Source organism: Crinia signifera, chromosome 9 (genome assembly GCF_055691185.1).
Source record: "Crinia signifera chromosome 9, ASM5569118v1, whole genome shotgun sequence".
NCBI lineage: Eukaryota > Metazoa > Chordata > Amphibia > Anura > Myobatrachidae > Crinia > Crinia signifera.
Genome location: NC_139225.1, coordinates 58,323,754 through 58,344,763, shown reverse-complemented (window position 1 = coordinate 58,344,763; position 21,010 = coordinate 58,323,754).

Below are 21,010 nucleotides of genomic sequence, written 5' to 3'. Positions count from 1 at the left end.
AATATTATAATTATTACGATAATATTTTATACCTTATTATATACCTATATTTTATAAATGGTACAGTTGTTAACCTGGAATGTTAGGGGTATTAATGATAAGGTTAAAAGATCGCTTGTGTTAAAAATGATAAAACAATATGGTCTTGAAATTGTATGTCTCACTGAAACACACCTATATGGGAGTAAGATACTATCCTTAAAGCGTCCATGGGTGGGATGGGCCTATCACGCATCACATACTTCCTCCTCTCGTGGGCTTTATTTGTAATGCCGTCAAGATTGATCCATATGGTAGATTTGTTTTTTTAGACTGTAAAATTCATTCTACTCCATTATATATATTAGCTGTTTATATTCCCCTGCCATTCTCATATGAAATTTTAAAAATGGCGGCAGAATTTATTGCCGTGTCTCCAAAAACTCCTGTGATATGTTTGGGGGACTTTAATAATTTAATGGATCCTATATTAGATAAATGGAGGGAGACATCTGGGACGGCCAAAAAAATGGGAAGTGACAAATTTGCTAAATTCGTTAGTAGTCTGGGTCGGAGTGATGCTTGGAGAATGAGGCACCCTGGGGAACAGCAGTATTCGTGTTTTTCGTCTAGTTATAGATCCTTTTCTAGAATTGATTTGGCATTGGTTTCTCATTGCCTTTTACCTTTGATAACTAAAATTGAGTACAAAACAAGGGGAATTTCTGATCATTCACCCCTTATGATAAATATAGATGTTAATAGCCCTAGAGGGAAAACCTACTGGAAATTACATCCATCTTGGCTGTTACAGATGGGAGCAGGCTGTGAGCTTGAAGCACTGTGGTCTGATTACTTTACGGATAATATTGGATCAGCCTCTACGGCTGTTGTGTGGGACGCCTTTAAGGCCTTCATGAGAGGGACCTTAATTAAAAGAGTTGCAGAGCTTAAATTATTCTATAGGGAGAGGGAGGCGAAATTGGAATCTGCATGTCGTTCTTTGGAGTCAGAGTATCTAGGGGATGGATTGGAGAAAACTCGTATTAAGTGGTTAGCATCACAGGAAGATTGGACGGCTCTTCTCACTGACAGAGTAAACCGACGGCTTCTGTTTCAGTCTCACTCACATTACACGTATGCAGACAGAACAGGAAGTTATTTAGCGCATCTGGTTCATTTAGACCGACCATGCATGACGGTTACTGAACTTGTAACGAGTAATGGCATAACTGTGTCTACTGTTCCTGACATTGCAGATACCTTTCTTTCTTTTTATAAATCTATTTATACCTCTAAGTTTTCATGCACTGAGAATGATCTAAGGACCTATGTACAAGATGCTGCCCTTCCTTGCTTGTCTCAAGATGATCAATCCCTTTTAGATGCCCCATTTACATTAGAAGAAATAGAATGTGCAATTAATTCCTTCCCTGATGGTAAAGCTCCTGGCTCTGATGGCATTCCAGTGGAGGTATATAAGAAACATGCTAAAGTGTTCGTCCCAAAGTTTCTAGACCTTTTTAATAGACTGAGAGAAGAAGGTGGATTTTCAGACTCCATGTCTGAGGCGGTCATAAATGTAATACCCAAGCCAGGAAAAGACACTAAATTTCCTGAATCATATCGCCCAATCTCTCTGATTAGCACTGATGCAAAGATTCTGGCAAAAATATTATCTATACGACTAAATAGGGTTATAACTAGGGTGGTGCATCCAGACCAAACTGGTTTCATGCCGGGGCAATCGACATCGGTTAATGTTAGACGTCTATACTTGCATCTACAGGCCTCCCATGGGGATGAGTCCACCTCTGTCATTGTGTCACTGGATGCGGCAAAAGCCTTTGATTCAGTAGAGTGGCCGTTCCTATGGGAGGTTATGAGATGTATGGGAATGGGACCCATTTTTTTTAAATGGGTTCAGCTACTTTATTATAAACCTACTGCCCGTATATCAGTAAACAGATACATTTCTACCCCATTTTCACTTTCGCGTGGTACTCGGCAGGGTTGCCCATTGTCTCCTGCTCTTTTTGCTTTGGCAATAGAGCCACTGGCATGCCTTCTCCGGGCACATCCAGAAATTTCTGGCCTTCAACTGAATAGTCGGGTTGATACAGTTGCATTGTATGCAGATGACTTGATGCTTTTCCTTAAAGATTATACGGTTTCCATGCCGATGGTACTTCAAGTGATAGAAACATTTGGGAAATACTCTGGTCTTACTATTAATTGGGCCAAGTCTTCCATCCTTCCTCTTAAGGGTCAGCCCCCTATCATACCCCATATTCCACTTCCATTACAGTGGGTTACCTCGTTTAAATATTTGGGTGTGTGGGTGTCTAGTAATATGCAGGAATTCGTCTCACTGAATGTAATGCCCCTCTTCGCATATTTAAAAGATAAGATTAGGATGTGGTCTAAACTTCCTCTGACATTAACTGGAAGAGCTAATTTAATAAAAATGATAGTGCAACCGAAATTTCTATATATATTTCAACAGGCCCCAATATATCTCTCAAATTCTATTTTTAAGAAACTTAACAGTATGGTCTCTTCCTTGATTTGGAGGAATAAGAGGCCTCGCATAAAATTAGATGTACTAACCAGACCTAAGGCATCAGGTGGTCTAGCACTTCCAAATTTTAGACTATATTATTATGCGGCTCAGTTATCTCATTTGAGACTATGGCTTCAGGAATGTCCCTCAGATTCCCTACCGAGCTTACTGGTTTATGAAATGAAACATGGGCTTTCACCCGTCCAGGCATTGTTTGGTGACATCTTTTCACATAAGAAGATACCACTTGTTATTCAGGCTCAAAAAATATGGAGAGAGATACATGTTTTAATGAAGTTTCAGGATGTTAACCCAGACACTCCTTTATGGAATTTTCAAAATTATACAAAGCTTTCCTCCCTTGACCCTAAAGTAGTGCGGGGTGAAAGGGAAGTAATATCTGTGGGTCAGCTATATCAGGATGGAGTCTTAAAATCTTTTAATCAGCTTAAAGATGAGTCTAATTTTACATCTATGTACTTCTTCAGATATTTGCAACTTCGTCACGCATTGTCTTTGCAGTTTCCTCAGGGCCCTCCTCATATTCGACCCTCTCCTCTAAAAGCATTCCTGTTAAAATTGGGCTATAAACATGCACTCTCATGTTTATATAATTTTCTTCAATCATATCATCATACTAATAATTTACCAAATCTGCAGCAGAAATGGGAATTAGAGGTGGGTAGGCTGTCTGAGGTTGAATGGAATGAGGCACTTGTATGTCCTCGTAATTTCACTGCTTCAATTAGATTTCAACAAATTCAATTGTTTATTTTACACAGAACCTACCTGACTCCGGTTAGATTAGTACAATTTGGTAGAAGAACTTCTGATATATGTCCCAAATGTAAATGTAACATAGGAACATTTTGGCATCTATTATGGGATTGTCCGGTGGTTAAACTATTTTGGACTAAAGTGCTTCAAGCTATATCTGTAACAGGAATTCCCTTAAATAACTTAACACCAAGATTTTGCTGCCTTGGGGTATCTGATAATGATGTCCTGGATAAACATTCTAGACAATATATAATTAATTTGTGTACATTGGCTAAGGTTTGCATAGCTAGACTCTGGATGGATTCATCAGGTCCAGATTTTAAGGCCTGGATTTCCTTGGTCAATGTAACAGTGCTACATGAGAAATATTTATATATTAATCGTAAGGCTGAATTTAAATATTATCGTATTTGGTCCCGATGGCTTTCATCAAAATATTCATCACTTAAGATATAATTTAATTAATAGTAGATCAATTTTTAATTCATGTTAATTTGGAAAAGACATATGTTCGATTGAAAAGAAATTGATACTGTAAATTATTTATTAATATTGTATTGATGTGTTTTTTTTTCTTTATATAATTTAATGAATTATTTATTTATTTATTTTTATTTATTTATTTATTTATTATTTTTTCTACTTCATCTTCTCAAAATTTCAGCCGATAAATTTGGCTGTTTGTTATGTTAATCTGTGTATCAGAAAATTTAATAAAAATCACTCAATTTAAAAAAAAAAAACAACAAATTGCATAGTTCCACACAGGTGTCACCAATCCTATATTAAGAGGGAAGTGCAGGTAGAGAGCATTTTGTCCCACCCGAAATGGGTCATATTGCATGGAGGAATGCACAATCTAGTGGCTGGAAGTGCGGGTTCCCCGCTGAACGATTGCTTTTTTTTTTTTATAAAGTGGCGATTATTCACTAGGCAAAACCATGCACCACCTGCCATTTAGACATCATTACATCCAGCCAAATGTTTTAGTTACTGGTTCTGGGATGTTGGTAATGAGAATAAAGGGGGGTATTCAATCACCGACGACCATCTCCCGATAGGGGAGATGGGCGCCGGGCCCTATTTTATCCTGTCTTCCTTGACAGCATTGAACAGGGGAGCTCGGCAGAACGAGCCGACTTCACAAACAGTCATCTGGGAAGTGTTGAGCTTTCGGCTGCAGCTAGCCTCTTCCCGGCCGCAGCTCGTGGCCACATCCCCTTCTCGCCCCGCTGCAGGCAGGATATTGAATCCCGCCTAAGATCGGTCGAGCAGATCGAGAATGGAACAGGGTCACGTCAGTAAGATAAACCATATGATGATACTAAATAGTAAGTGCGGTGTGTACAGTTACTAATACAATCATAGATTAAGGGGTACATTTAATAAATCTTCTAAAAATAAGAGGTGAAATTACCAATAGCTAAATAGATTACGTCTATCATTTCTCTATTACATCCTAAAAAAGAATAAACAGAATTTGAATGGTTGCTATGGGCAACATGACCTCTTTTTACTTTTAGAATCTTTAGTAAATGTACCCCTTAAGGTGAATACACACTAGATCAGGGGTGGCCAACCCAGCAAAGGGCGGGATGTACTAAAGGGAAAATGCGGTAAAACAGGGGTTTTACCGCATTTTCCTATGTACCAATACCCGTCCGCCCCGTTTCCGCATGGCAGGGTATTGCCACCCTCTGGAAGCCTATGGGCCATCTGCCGTCCGCATGTCCCCCCCCATTCTGATCTCCTCCTCCCCCCTGCAGGTGTCACAGCTGGCAGGACATCCGGCTGCAGGGGGAGGAGGAGACGCAGGGGGACACTGCCAGCCGCCGGGATGTGACGGAGACCCCCGCAGACCACATCACAGGTATCGCGGGGGTCTCCGTCACCGCAACCCCATGCTAGCCGCATATGTTAGTACATATGCGGCAGCATCGCTGCGGCTGGCATTAATACATCCCGCCCAAAGAGCCTAAAAATATCTGTAGTCAAGCTAAAGAGCCGATATGATGCGCAGCCTCAAAAATGGGGCGTGGCCTAGCTGGTACAAGGCTGTGACCTATTTTTCTGCAAGCACCATTATATACTGTACTGTGCAGCAGCGATGTTCAGTTCCTATCAGCGTTGGTAGGTGGGTGACTCTGTGGCAGCGCTTCTGTGGCAGGCAGTGAGTGAAAACGTTGCTGCTCTTCCACGCATTGATGCCGGAGGTCATCACCTTACAGGTATAATTCCCAGAATTAATGTTTGGTGATGATACACTGCGCTCACCTTGTGTATGTTCCCTTCTCAGGTGCTGCTCACTCTTAAGGGTATCCCAGTCCCTTTTTGGTTTAAATAGTACATAGTGGGTGGAGCGAGCGCTGCCTTGTGTTGAATGTGCGTGAAATAATGTGTAAGAAATGAGACAAGAAAAGCGAAGTAAATGTTACAAAGCTAATTTATTAAGGAATGCAAGGTGTGACTAAAGAACGCTCGCCACCGAGCCCGAAGCGTGGCGAGCGGATGCGGAATACTTTTAAACGAATACTTTTTAACGAATCCGCGTCCCCTCGCGGGGCTCGCTTCGCTCGCCACGCTTCGTGCTCGGTGGCTCGCTACGCTCGCCACAGGTTTATATCAAACTCCATGCGTAGTTGGATAGTGGGGTAATGAAAAGGACCCTTTTTCCCACAGAATCCTATGGAAAATCGGGTCCATCGCATCGCATGCGATTTGGTCGGATGCGATGCGATAATCGGGCGTCCAGATACTACATAAGTACCAAACTTTCTTTAGAATCTTTGTTCATAGACTACCAACTGTACCTGTCTCTTTTGATCACAATTACGTTTCTTTGTTATTGAATTGCTGCATTGTTTTTCATAGCGGTGATCCACGAACCTCTTTGTGGATAAATAAAACCTTTGATCACCGTCCTAACGTGTGGTGACCATTCTGTGGGGTTGTTTGGGGTATTGTTTCCCTGGGGTGCCTTTGTCCCTCCGCCCTCTGAATTGCAGGCGAGTGAAGCAGGCAGGTCGCAGCCAAGCAGTGCCGAAAGGAGAAGAGGAACACCAGGTAACGGGCACACACCTGCACGCAGTCTGACAACATCACACTTGGCGTCCACGAACAGGATTTAAAGATGTCAGACTTGGATCGTGCTGCAAGGAGGAGACGACTTCCTGCAAGAAAACCCAGCAGAAATGGTGGTGAAACCGATTGCCAAGACCACAGCCAGAGCACACCTAATTGAGACATTGAACCGCCAGATGGCAGAAATGACGTGTAACATAGAACATGTATTACACAAAAAGTAGAAGAACTCGTCAGAAACCAAGAAATAAACCGACACAGAAAATGTCGTCAAGATCGTGACACAAGGAACCGTCCGTGGCGGGAGGTGACCCGAGAATCAAACCGACGACCCACCGACAAGTATGATCTACAAGGCCGACCGATTTGCAGATGGTGCCACCAGAGTGGGCACATTGTGAGGTACTGCCCAAACGCCACCTCCAGACAAGAGGATCCCGATGGAAAGAAACAGACTCTCAAGAGAAGCCCCAAAAACAATAGTGCAGAACCAAGTCCGAGTGAATGTGCCATCCGACGCTGTGGATTGGCGAATCAGAACAAGAAAGTTAACAGGCCAAGTGATGTGGTTTAACGTAGCACGTGGCTATGGGATTATCTGAAGAACAGATCATGGGAGAACCGTATATGTCCACTATACGTGCATCCAGAAGACACATCGGAATGAATGCTTCCGGACCCTAGCAAATGGAGAGTGGGTCGAATTTGAAATGGCAAGTGGAAGGAGAGGCGTCAAGGCCATTAACGTGACAGGCACCGGTGGTGCTGCGGTAAGAGGCAACAGAGACACAGGCCAGAGTGAATGCCGACGCTTCACGCATGACTGTGATGACCCACACAGCCACCGGCCATATGGTCAGCAGAACCAAAGGGAAAGAAGACTACAGGAAGAGGGAATGGCTGGAAACGAGCCAGAGACCAGTCGTGTTGACTCAGAGCGAGGCAGAGCAGCAGTGCATGGAAGGTGTGGTTAGGCCACAACATTCTCCAGAGCAGAAGCGTGCCGCTATACAGGGAATGGAAGATGCAGATGACGGAGAAGCCAACCCTCGACTGACAGATGTTGTAGTGACTGACCGAGGAAAGGGCAGTGAAACCGCGCATCACGTGGCAGCGGAAGAAAGGATGGACCACATGGAACCGAAGGGCTCAGACCCCATTATGCCACTGTCTAAACCCAATGTCCCTACAGAGAACCCAAAAGAAGACGAGAAGGCCGAAGCCCAGTCTAAGGAAGAGAGGCCTGAAAGCGAGTATGAGTACACAACGATTTTGAGTGAAAAATTCCTATTCTTGATGCAACAGGCCATCAACAGGTCCAAGAAAAGGCAGAGAGAGGAAGCACGTGCTCATTGCCAACGCACGCAGTGATTTAAGATGCAGTCGAAGAACACTGCTGAAGTACAGGAGAAAAGACTTGCCTGAGGCGGGGGAGCAGGGAACCTGGGGGGGGGGACATGCCTCTGCACAACCCAGGCCCCATAGTTAACAGGTCTTTACCGGGTTTAGGTAACCCGCCCTTAATGTAATTGTAAATGCTTTAATGTATGGATGTAAGGCAGAAATGTAGAAATGTTTTACAGTTTATAGGTAATGTTATCTTGGAATGCTTTGTTTCTAAATGAGAGACTGTACCAGGACTTTTGTTTCTTCAGCCGCCATGCCCGCGGACGGGCATTGTTCCAGCGGGGAGGCATGTGGCATCCCAGAATTGGGGGGTACCCTTGTCTTTATGCCACAGACTTACTGGTGGCCAGCACTAACTATGTTTGCACATAACTGCAGCACATGCTGCTCCCAGGAACTGTTACAACTTGTGCTTCAGGTGTTAGCTCTCTGTACTAGGTTGCTAGGCAACCGCCCTGCAGCTGCACTCACTACAGGGCTTAGGAATCCAGTGCCTACCTGAACTCCCTGAAGTGAAAGGATTATATTCATTGGTGGCTCAGCGGGCGCCAAAGTGAAGGGGGCGTCTCTGCCTGTTGCTGGGCAGAGGAGTATGTAACAAGTGGCAGAGAGGAGGAGCGCACGGGGCGCGAGTCAGTGTACCCAGAGAGGGTGAGGAGTTAGGAGGAGCTGCCCGGCGGGCAGAGGAGAGAGATCGGGGGTGAGCAGGAGAGAGACTGACCTGCAGGAGAGACACCCTACTTCCACAGACCGGCGCAGCAGTGTGATGGCGCCGTCACAGAGAGGGAGCCGCGGACAGGTCCCGGGTGCGCAGAAGCGCATGACTCAGACGCTGCACCATATACCAGAGCCCCGGCGGTGAGTGACAGGAGCCGCTCGGGAGGAAGGGAGAGAGGACTGAAGCAGCAGCGTGACCATGGCTTGAGAACGCCACACCAAGAGAGAGGGAGAGAAGCACCAGTGACCCCAGAACTAAGGCCAGCATCAGTGATTGGTGACTGACAGGAGCCAGCAACAGAACCAGAGGCTCAGGTACCCTGTCACTGCCCCACTCCAGCTTGCTACAGGCCTATTAACCCCATTGACACCACTGCACTCAGGCGCCATCTTAGGCCATATTACCAGCCGTTTGTGCCAGGCTGCCGTCACCTCCGCCATATTGACAGTTCTCCCCCGTGACAGTAGCCCTAGGGAGAGGGCTCTCTAGCTAAACCGCCAGCTGCCACTACCCCCCTGTCGGCCCCAGTGACTTGGAGCAGAAAACACTGAACCCCTATTTGTTGTATTGGACCACAGTTCAGCCAGTATTGCCTAAGGGGACCTTCCCTTTTGTGATCTATCTTAAGTACCAGCACAGTGTCAAAGAGCGCAGGACACCAGTACCCTGGTTTACAAATCTTGCATTAGATTTATTGCAAGTACGGTGCACCTAGGCCAAAAGGTACCTAGGACTAACAATGAAACTGCAGTTCAGGGACTCATGCTTTAGTGCCTGGATACTTAATGTTATTAATATGAGGTATGACCTATTGCATATTTCTGTCATTCATTCAAATGTAATTGCAAGTCTGTTGATTTAAGGTTGGAATTATTTGCAGGGTAGCCTAACTGCATAGTGATACTGTTGATATAGTGTATCATAGGAATTGCGGCCTGTCAGTGTCACGGGCGGCCCCATTGCGCACGATATTCCCCTTATACGATCTTTGATTACCTTTACCTCTGCACGTAAATTTATTTGTTGAAACAGTGTATTACCCTACGGCAGGGTATTGTGCGAGGTGCGGCCTATAGTGCCACAGTGACCCCATTGCGCACAATATCACACAGGTGAAACTTTATTTAGAATCTTTGTTCTTAGACTACCAACTGTACCTGTCTCTTTTGATCCCAATAACGTTTCTTTTTCATTGAATTGCTGCATTGTTTTTCATAGCGGTAATCCACAAACCTCTTTGTGGATAAATAAAACCTTTGATCACCGTCCTAACGTGTGGTGACCATTCTGTGGGGTTGTTTGGGGTATTGTTTCCCTGGGGTGCCTTTGTCCCTCCGCCCTCTGAATTGCAGGCGAGTGAAGCAGGCAGGTCGCAGCCAAGCAGTGCCGAAAGGAGAAGAGGAACACCAGGTAACGGGCACACACCTGCACGCAGTCTGACAACATCACAGGTGTAGTGAGCTGTTTGATTAGGGAAGACAGGGAGACACTGGGAATGGGATGGGGGGTCAATGAGAGTATGGACAATGAGCTGGAGAAGGAGCAGAGCATGGGAAGACAGACCTGTTCCTGTTTGTTGCCTGGTCCAGCACATTTGTCTCACAGCTTCCTATTCCCTGCTGCATTCCCTCTGCACTGCCAGTGCTGTGCTGCTTCTCCTCAGAGGATCAGGCCCTCCAACTGGCAGCTACTTTTTCAGATTATTCAGGACCTGGCTCCCAGTACGTGCATGGCAGCTCCGCCCCCTCCCCCCCTCCCCCTCTACCCAGCTCCCAGCAGCTCCTTCTACTCTCCACATACCTGCCAACAGCAGCAGCTTTGTCCCCCTCTATACGGCTCCTGGCGATGGCAGCCTCCATCCCTCCTTCACCTGGCTCTCGGAAGCTCTGTATGCTCACCTCCAGTGGCTTTGTCCCCACTCCTCCAGGCATCTCCTTCCCTGTTCCACTCCACAGCTCCATCCTCCAACCCACAGCCCACTGCTGTTAATGTGGGTGACAGCGACCCGCAGCCATGGCTAATGGCTGTATAGTAAAGGGGGTTGCTGGCGACCATGCAGGCTGCGGGGATAGAATGGCCTAGGCTATACCTTCTGTCAGAGCGGCCAGGCCTGGGCAGTGGCCCATAGCACCCCCCTGATGGCGGCTTCGGTCCCTAGTTCTAAAGCCCCCCATACACTAGGGTGACGTTTATGAGCAAAGAAGTCCCCCGCAATCCCCCCATGAGCTGCCTGGGACCCTCCTAGAGAGCAGGCTCTCCTGCGATATATCGTATGCAGTCCTTTCGCATAAGAAAGATAGCATGCGATCCCAGCCAAGCCTGTCGAACAAATCACTTCTGCAGCCTCTGGTGCAATGCGCACAGGTCCGCTCATCACATCGAACCTGCTGTCAATCACATGCAATTTGGATGGTTTTCACTGCTTTTCACTGTAATCACATGAAAAGAGCCCGAATCGTGTATGGCCAGCTTTAGACTGCTTATAATACTGCGTCACATGGAATAGTAACTTTATTTTACCAAACTACTTTAATATTAGTTACTTAATTTGTATTTTAGAAAACAGAATCCTTTTTAAACACTTGTGGAAATATAGTGATAGAAATTAAATAAATTAAAGTAACTTTTTTATTATCATTTTGACAATAGTTTAAATGCTACATAAAATCAATTCTTCATTTTCCAATTTACAAATTAATAAATACAGTATAAACAGTGAACACACGTGGTTTTCAAACATATATAAATATATTTACACAAGGCAACAAATTTTGAGTCCCGCCTGCGGGACTTGTAGTTCGTGTAGATAGGCAGGTGGCTAATGCAGCAATTCTTTCCATGTTACTATAGCACATCTTGCTCCATGTTCTTAGCACGCTCAAACAACTCCATAATTATAGCAGCTGGCACACAACCTTCCCGCAGTATACTGATTGTCCCTGGAAAAGAAAAAGTATGACGATGAGTGTGGTGATGTTCAAATCTATGTTATCAGACAGACTGAGATTTGGAACAGCTTTTTGTATCCATTCCATAGGGTAGATAATATGCATTTAATTAATTGAGGTTCTATAGCTGGTCTGATCATACACATGGGCCCTTATTCAGATCTGATTGCAGTACAGATTTGTTCTCAAAATGGGCAAAACCATGTGCACTGCAGGTGGGTCAGATACAACATGTGTAGAGAGAGTTATATTTGGGTGGGGTGTGTTGAAACTGAAATGCAGTGTAAAAATAATGCAGCCATTATTTACCCTGCACAGAAACAAAATAACTTGCACAAATCTAACTCTCTCAATATATGTTACATCTGCCCCACCTGCATTGCATATGGTTTGGCCCATTTTGAGAACAAATTTGTACTGCCGTCAGATCTGAATAAGGGCCATGGTCACTTTTGTTTTGATTTGTTTTGTTTTTTCAGCCACACTCGATCCCGATGTGAGCTCCTGTTCAGTCTATATCAAGTAGAAAATAGACTGTGCAGGCAAGACTATGTAGTACAGATGTAGTACAGATTTGTACTATAAAGTTCAAATCGAATGTGTACAATGTCACGATCCAATCAGGATTGAATTGAAAAGGAATCGCACCGTGTGTATACTCTAACAGTGACAGGTTTTCAGAAAGTGTTTAAGATATTTAAGGGCTGTGGAATAAGTATTTACCTTCATCTATTTTGGTGCAGATCACTACAGTTGAACCCACAAGCTCATTGGAATAACCATCGCACAGAATCGCATCCAATTTGTGGTTCAGACGTCTGTAAAAAATGATATTCATAGTGTTATGAATGAACTGTAATGAGAAATTACTGTACAGTGCATTACACATTATAAAATACATAGCACATTTATAATATACAAAGGTTCTACCAAAGCATATTATTAAATGGAATACTAAAAAGACCAATGTTTAATTTTTTATGTGTTAGTTTTGCCTTAAAACTGATTGTTGATCATCCATTCTTGCCAGTCTGTTTGCAGGCTATTACATTTACCCCAAACGGCTAGAGCGGGGCATTTCTGTATTGATTGTCATTACTATATTAGAGACCTTTATGCTACAGTCATTTTTAGTTGATTTTGTAAAATTCAATAAAATTTATGGAACAGTACTTAGTACCAAATAAGTCAGCTCTGGAGAGCGCTGTGTGGAGATGGTGATACTGGGCTAGATTCTCTAGGCTTCAAAAGTGATAAAATAGAGAGTGATAAACAGCCAGCCAATCAGCTCGTACCTGACATTTTTCAAACACAGTCTGTGACATGGCAGGTAGGAGCTAATTGGCTGGCTGTTTATCACTCTTCATTTTATTACTTTTGAAGCTTAGAGAATCTGGCCCAGTGTCAGTGACTAAGATGATGACAGGCTGAGAGTAATAAAAAGTGAGTCATTAAAGAGAAGTAAACATTACACTATGTAAGGAATTGTGACAGGAGGCAATTACTAGAAAGATCTGGTCAGAGCCAGATTGTTGCCAAGATGATTAATGATTATTTATTCTTCATAATAATTTTATTTTTGTTATAACAGGCTAGTTCAGGCATGTCCAAACTATGGCCCTCCAGCTGTTGTGAAACTACCCATCCCAGCATGCCTTGCCATAGTTTGAGCATTCCCTAATAGCAAAGTCGTGGCAAGGCATGATGGGACTTGTAGTTTCACAACAGCTGGAGGACTATAGTTACACATGCCTGGGCTAGTTCAGTTTGAGATATTGTACATCACTTACGTTATCACATGGTCATGGTGAGTACTATCGCTTTCTCCACTTGGATTGGCAGAGGTGATTGCTAAAGGTCCTGTCATGTCAGTAAGATGGGCTGTGACTGAGTGATCAGGAACTCTGATCATAATGGAGTCTTTGGTTCCAACATAATCATAGGCAGGCCCCACACCTAGAAAACACAGAAAGTATGGTAAAGACACTATCAAGATTCCACCATTAAATTAATATGAATCACAGACTTGGAGGTACATTTACAGCACTAAAGGGCGATTTTGGGCGATTTTGTTTTCTTATTGTTTACTTATTTAATTCCCCCCCCCCCCCGAGCTAAAATATACTTTTACTGACAGATAACATGTTATATTCTTTTTTAAATGTTAGTTAATTGTGTTCTAGCCCTGGAAGCTCAACATCGATTATGATCGATTTTAAATCGGTCAACATCGACCAAAAATCCTCCAACACCAACCAAAATTGACCTCAAGTAAATATATCCCTTTATGTGTAACAATTGTTCCGTTTAAGTTACTGACTACATTAGCAAAGTGCCTACCATCAAACTCATCTCAGCAGTGAAATATCACTGTTAAAATACACGGAAAGTATATTTTGTCTCTGCTCTAACAAGATGGGACAACTAGCATTTTAAGGATTGTTCAATCATTCATTCATTTGAATAAGGCAGTATTCGAATAAATGCATAGGTAATGTGGCAGAAGAAAGGGCAGGGCAAAACAACAAAAACATATCTGGAAAAGAGATGGGACTATAATAAGAAGCACAGAATTTGGGTACCAGGCTTATAATTGTACTATTTGTAATGACAATGAAGTGACTCATAACCGTGTTGTTAATTCTTTCATCGGTAAGTAAGTTGCTATATGTGCCTATATTGTCCTGTATGTGGGGCAATGGCTCATTTTTTGTGTGTATTACTTCTGACAGGACAATTAACCTCTGTTTATTATGTTCAAGTGTTTGCTAGGTGCCTCTAACTGCAGCAACGTGTGCAATTGCATGGACATTATATTGGAATTATGTTTGTATGCTTTTGCAGTGTACTACCTACATGACCTACCCAATCGTTTCAGCCATTCACCCTTCTTCACAATGCAGCTTATTCCGCCGGGATAGACAGATTCCATGAACCTCCACAAGACCGGACTGAATGGAGGATTTAACACCCGCAGCTGCTCCAAGTTAGATATACAGATGCAGATGGGTTTCTCTGAAGGTCGTTCCTGCAGCACAATGGGAGATGTAATAACATTATAAATGCAGTACATATTTTATTTCTACTAACTCCTTGTACAATTCAAGAAATATTAACAACTGAAACATAATAACCACAAATTATATATTGGCATTTCACATCATGTTCCTTATGACGTACCATTTATTTTCTATGTTAATAGAGCAAACCAAAATTTTAGCATTTGCCTGAGATAAAATGTTCCAAGAGTGAACTTAACACTCCTCACTGGCCCCTGCTAGTACAATGAAGATAATCTGCCCACTGTTCGCTAGCATGTAAAAAATACTTTACAGTTACAACAAATTGTGTCAGAACTTCCATAAAATTGCAAAAATGTAGGCACAATGCCTCGTTTCAGAGGTGTCACGCTCAGGGGCAGATTTAGGGATGAGGGCGCCCCTAGGCACAACAATAATGTTTGCACCCCTCCCCCGCCTAATTGCATTATTTTTATTGATTACTTATAAGCCCTCATTTGATAATAGCCAATATAATGGATTTAAGATGGAAAATAGTACAGTACAGTGAGTCTTTTGCAATTATTGGTACATTTTGGGCTGACAGTACTATCAGAGGCATCCAAGTGCCGCCCCCAAACATGTGCCGCCCCTAGGCACGTGCCTCACGTGCCTAATGGGAAATTCAGCTCTGGTCACGCTGTCATGTGGCAAAATTGTGAATGGTCCCTTGTCACAGCTCTGATTATTAGGGGGACATTTTCCAATTCCTGCGTGACCCATATAAATATACTATAGAAAATGTTAGTCTCACCTTTATAGTATAAATCCTCTTGATGGCTTCTGGGTGTTTGCAAGAAACAGCCAGTGCATATACTGTGTCTGTTGGAATTCCGCACACACCTCCACTCTCCAGTATGTTCGCTATCGTTCTCAAACCACTTGTACGATGAGACTGAGGAAGCAGACATGAGCTGGAGACTTCTTTCTTCTCTGGCTCCACTTTCTATGGTAAAATTGATCACAAATTATATTTATGATGATAGTGTCTGAACAGATAATGCTGAGCAGCCTATTTATGTGTACTGTTTCTTATTACACTGCATGTGACATGAGTACATTAACTGTGTTGTGACTACTGAAAATGTCTGTGGTGTAAGCAGCACTAATATGATATATTGTATAGCAACAGTAGCTAATATGGGGATGGTCCAGATCCTGGAGGCTCACAAGGACTGCTCGAACTTGTAGCTCCCCATAGCTGTAGAGGCATTTTAATAAGCATGGATTGCAGTAAACAGTGAAGATTTCAGCTGTCCATACATCAGAACGATTTCAGGCGATGCATTGTGGGTTTCTTTTGCACAACGTGAGGTGTTTAGGTATGATTCGCAATCCTGCCGGTCGTGAGGTTGAACATCAGATCATGTGCGCTGCACACATGATCTGAAGATGCTACTAATGACTAGTATGCTGGGAGTTGCAGATCTTACGATAGATCTGTGAAATTACACACATATGATCTATAGTGGACTGGAAAGCTGGCGGGGAAATTGTGACGCGATCAGGATCAGATGCTGGTCGTTCCGAAGTATGACCAGCTTTAGATAATGCAATTTTTAGACCATTTTTATCTATAAATAGTTGTATTATTAAAGGTATATATTTTTTATTTACCTTGAACACTGAAGGCCCAAGTGGAATTAGCTCTTTGTTGAATATACAGTTTGTCAGCGATGCTAATAGGCCGTAGAGACAAATGATGCTAAAGATGGACAGCACCGTTACTAGAGGAGGGAAATAAATAGGTAAGGTCATTCATTTTGCATATTAAAATCAAAGTATTTTAGGCTTCCTTATAAGTTTCACACACAGACAAATACAAGAGACAGATCACATGACAAGACACCTGGTACTCGGAAAATTAAGCAAAATAATCATACAGATGATATATCAGATCATATATCTGCTCTCAGCTATCCCTCTTTTCCAGACAGAAATGTATTTATTTTTCAAAACAAACTGTCCAATACAATGGGGCATATGTATTAATGCTTAACAAGAGATAAATGCAGGAGTGATAAAGAGAGACAACGGTTCAGCCAATCAGCTCCTTACTGACTTTTTTCAAACACAGCCTGTAACATGGCTGTTAGCAGGTGATTGGCTGGACGTTTATCTCTCTTTGGGCCTTATTCTGGTCGATGCGTAAATTTCCGAATTCTTTCGGATGGCGTTTTTTAGCCGTCTGCGCATGCGTAGGCAACGCTATGTGCATGTGCCACGCAAGGTCTCCGTACTTGTTCTCACTAATACCTTACAGAAATGTGCACCGCATTCACTCGGGAGATATGGGCGTATTATGGGCGTCATTCGGAAGTACACAGGGGCGTAGTTTCAAAGTGGGCTAAACTGGGCGTAAACATGGGCGTACACGAGGGAGTGCACTAATTCTGGTAGGCGTGCATTCGGACTGAACACCGACTGCAAACGAACCAAAAGGCAAGAAATATGCGGTGTCCATAAGCAAGTATTTCTTTGCGGGCACCACTCGGTCATGCGCTAGGCATTCGGATCGCCCAATTAGTACTCCCGCACCTGAACCAATGTCACCTGAACACAATACAATCCACTCCTCTACTCATTACTCATTAATTACACTCTTTTCATTGCTTCAATTGGAAACCTTGCAGCTTAAATGGACCATTACTAAACACACAAATCTATGCTGAAAGCACGGCTGCATTTGTTACACACATTTACACTGCAAGCAATGGACAGAACTTGCTATCACTAATATAAATATACATGTCACTTTTACATTTAGCAATAACAGCACACATTTGGGGATCAAAAGATAGTAGTATGTTTTGCAGAAATACACCGCATTGGTGCGTACGGCCATGTTCCCGTCCGTTCTGCAGAATATGTGTGTGTCCACCACACACGCAAGGTTTGGATGTCGTCCGTAAACACGCCCTCTTCTTAAAGTGTGAGTCCGTCCGAATGCGGAGGACCGGTGGGCGTTTCTTTGTACCATGTCCGCACAGCGTAGCGTGCGGACCGCTCAGAAAGAATTCGGAAAATTACGCACCAACCAGAATAACCTCCTTTATCACCCTTGCATTTATCTCTTGTTAAGACTTAATACATCTGCCCCAGTGTATCATATTCAGTATTTTAATGCACTTCTCATTATCTGCTGTTATTTTCTTGGTTTTGTCAGTTAATATTTTAAAAGGAACACCATTTAAAATGCAGACTTATGAGATTAGAAGTATGATCAATGACTTCAGCCTAACAACAAAGTATCTACATTTAAGCTCCACTGCCACACCAATCATAAACATTGTTCTGCTAAAATACTACAAATTGTCTCCCTAAATTATGTTTCCCATTTTGATTTTAACCCAAAGCATATCACCCTATTTTGTTTGTTCAAATGACCCCTTATGTTCTCAGTGTTAGTATCAGCTTAAGGGGCGGTTGCTACAAAAGAGGGAGATTAAAGCCATTTACACCATCTGCAGAAATCTTGAGACAGTTCTGATGAAACTCGTACGGTTGGGAGCCACATGATTGCACCACACTGGGCATCATGTGCACATCGGCACCTTTTTGAATTTGTGTTCAAATGTTGACACTTACAGAAAATCAGTCAAAGGAAATACTCAGCACTTACTTTCAAGTTCAAGAGGAAGTCTTTCCAAGGTGAAGAGAAGAAAACTGACAATCACAGCCTCCATCATAAGGGTTAGAAGCATCAGGACTGTATTGGCATAAGTTGCTGGATAAAGGGAAATAAACCTTCAAATTTGTCTCATAAAACTGAAACACATTTTGCTTTTCATAGAGAAACATTCTCAGATCCCACCTGCCCCTCCTCCCTATTGAGTCGTTGGGATGTTTATTTTAATGTCATTATATGCTGTGAAATGGAAACACAAGACCCCTCACCAGACAGACAGTATTTTTGCATGGGGCAAGGCTGGAATCATTTAGATCATATTGCCAGCCCTCTTCACCTGCCACTTGGACATTTTTGTAGCATCTGCTGTTGTTATCAGCTGAGAAAGTCGGGGTTGCAATGGACTCCTATAGACAGGAAGTCCGCTATGTGTGCAGAGAGTATTACCACCATTATCACAGCTTCACCTAAAATATATTGTGCCTAATACTAATACATAGCCTCAATTTAAAATTTAATACAGCTACATATTATTTTTTTATTGCACTTACCAAAGCCAAATAAAAATATGTTGACTATCAAAAAAGCAATTGCACCAACTGTGAATCCTCCATCATTATTTGTAGCGATTCCTAGCAAAGAACCTAGAAAAAAAAAATTAAATGATGAATATATATATATATATATTAGACTTCCTAAATTACAAAGAAAGATGACAGTAATAGTTCTTGCCAATGTTATCTCTGTTATACTCATTATAAATGCTACATAGATTCCAGCAAACTGATTTACACAAAGTTACAGTGAAATGTGAAAACTAAGATATTTTTTTTTTTAAAGGATTTTTTTTAAGGATTTTTGTAAACTGGCTATTATGGCACATAAAGGAACTGATTTTGTGTATATCGGCCCTTATTCAGATCTGATCACAGTACAAATTTGTTCTCCAAATGAGCAAAACCATGTGCATGGCTGGTGGGGCAGATATAACATGTGCAGAGAGAGTTACATTTGGGTGGGGTGTGTTGAAACTGAAATCTAAATTGCAGTGTAAAATAAATGCAGCCATTATTTACCCTGCACATAAAAAATATAACTCACACAAATCTAACTCTCTCTGCACATGTTACAGCTGCCCCACCTGCAGTGCACATGGTTTTGCCCATTTTGAGAATAAATTTGTACAGTGATCAGATCTGAATAATTGCCATAATCTCAGAATATAAATACTATAGTATTAATTAATTATGCTATGGGCTCTTTATATGCAGAAGAGTCTAATCTGATTTCATTGAAATGTCTATTTTTGCCTGTATTTAATGATTTCTTACCTGCTAAACGCAGCCACACCCATGTAGCCCAGATAGCGGCATAACAAAATGGCAGAACTGAGCCAAATCTTCGACCTCCTTGGACATCAATTCTACAGATGTACAGCTGCATGATAGCACCAGGAATAAGCACCCAAGGAATAGACAGATGTGTTTGGATTGTATTGTTCAGTGAACTCTGGATAGCAGCAAGTGCGGCTAGTCCATTGCAGATGTAGAACAGGGGATCTGAGGACTGGGAGCTGAGATTTTTCTTAATGTCCGATTCCTGCTCAGACTTTTGCATATTTCGTCTGCACCACACCAAGGCATCCTGAAACCTGGCACTTGATATCACTATGTTCCCAATGGGTATTAGTACCTTCTCTGCAATTGAATTAACAAGACTGGAGAATGTTGTATAAAGGGAAACTACAGTAAATATGCTGCAAGTTACTCCAAAGAATATGTAAGCAGCTGCGCTTGGTATCTGCTGGATTGTGGAGATAGTCATGAGGGCAAATGCTGTATTGTGAATCACTTCCAGAATATCTTTATTTAATGATACAAAGCAGAACACAATTGCCGCAGCCAGGAAGAACCAGTCACCAACCATCATCTGTCTGCTATTAGAGACGTTGCCCGGTGTGAGAACAACTGTAACGGTAAACTCTTCCCATGACTTGACCAGCCAGAAGGTACCATGGAAAGCAAATTTGGTAGCATGGTAAACATCATCCCGTAGATAACTGTAGTAGCTAGAACACAACTGAGTAATGACATTGATGCTGATCCATATGGAGCCTATATAGAATGTCTTCATGTATCCAAAGCAGTAGAATGCCATAATAAAAGGAGAAATGGTGTCACACAGGTAACCCAGTGCCATGGGTTCAGCATACTTTGTATTTTTTTTCTTCTCTTCTCCAGCATTTTTTGAGGAGTTGCGATTGCCAGAACCCAACAGCAGGACATTAAAAAGAGCATTACCGAAGCCTGGAAGAACATATTTCTGAGTGATGCCTTTCAGTAGAAGAGCTCCTGCACCATAAAGTCCACATAGCACAATTATTAACTCCAGTACACCAGAGACTACCAGGGCCCAGCGTCCAAACAACCCTATTGCCTCAAAGATCAGTGTGAGTGTTAGGGCCCCAAATACAAAAGGCATAATGTAGTTGACAGTTGCTGAGCAAAAAGCCAGGATGAATGCAATGAAAATATAGGCTACCAACCCGGCCACTGCACCCTCAGTAACAGGAATCTGAGGAAGGGTTGGCACAGCTGTGCTATTGTAGGAAACTGATTCTGAACCCAAAATGATACGAGTTGCCCCGTAGCTGCTCCACAGAGCAGAGAAGGCCAGGAATGCGGTGCCACTTAAATGGTCATACTTTCGAAAGGACAGGAATCCAGCTATGAACTGAGTTACACCTCCAATTAGGATCAGGTGAACACCTGCAATGTTTAAACAAGAAAGAAAATGTTAGATTGTATATGAAATGCTTACTAATTTCTGAAGACTCTCTCATTTAAC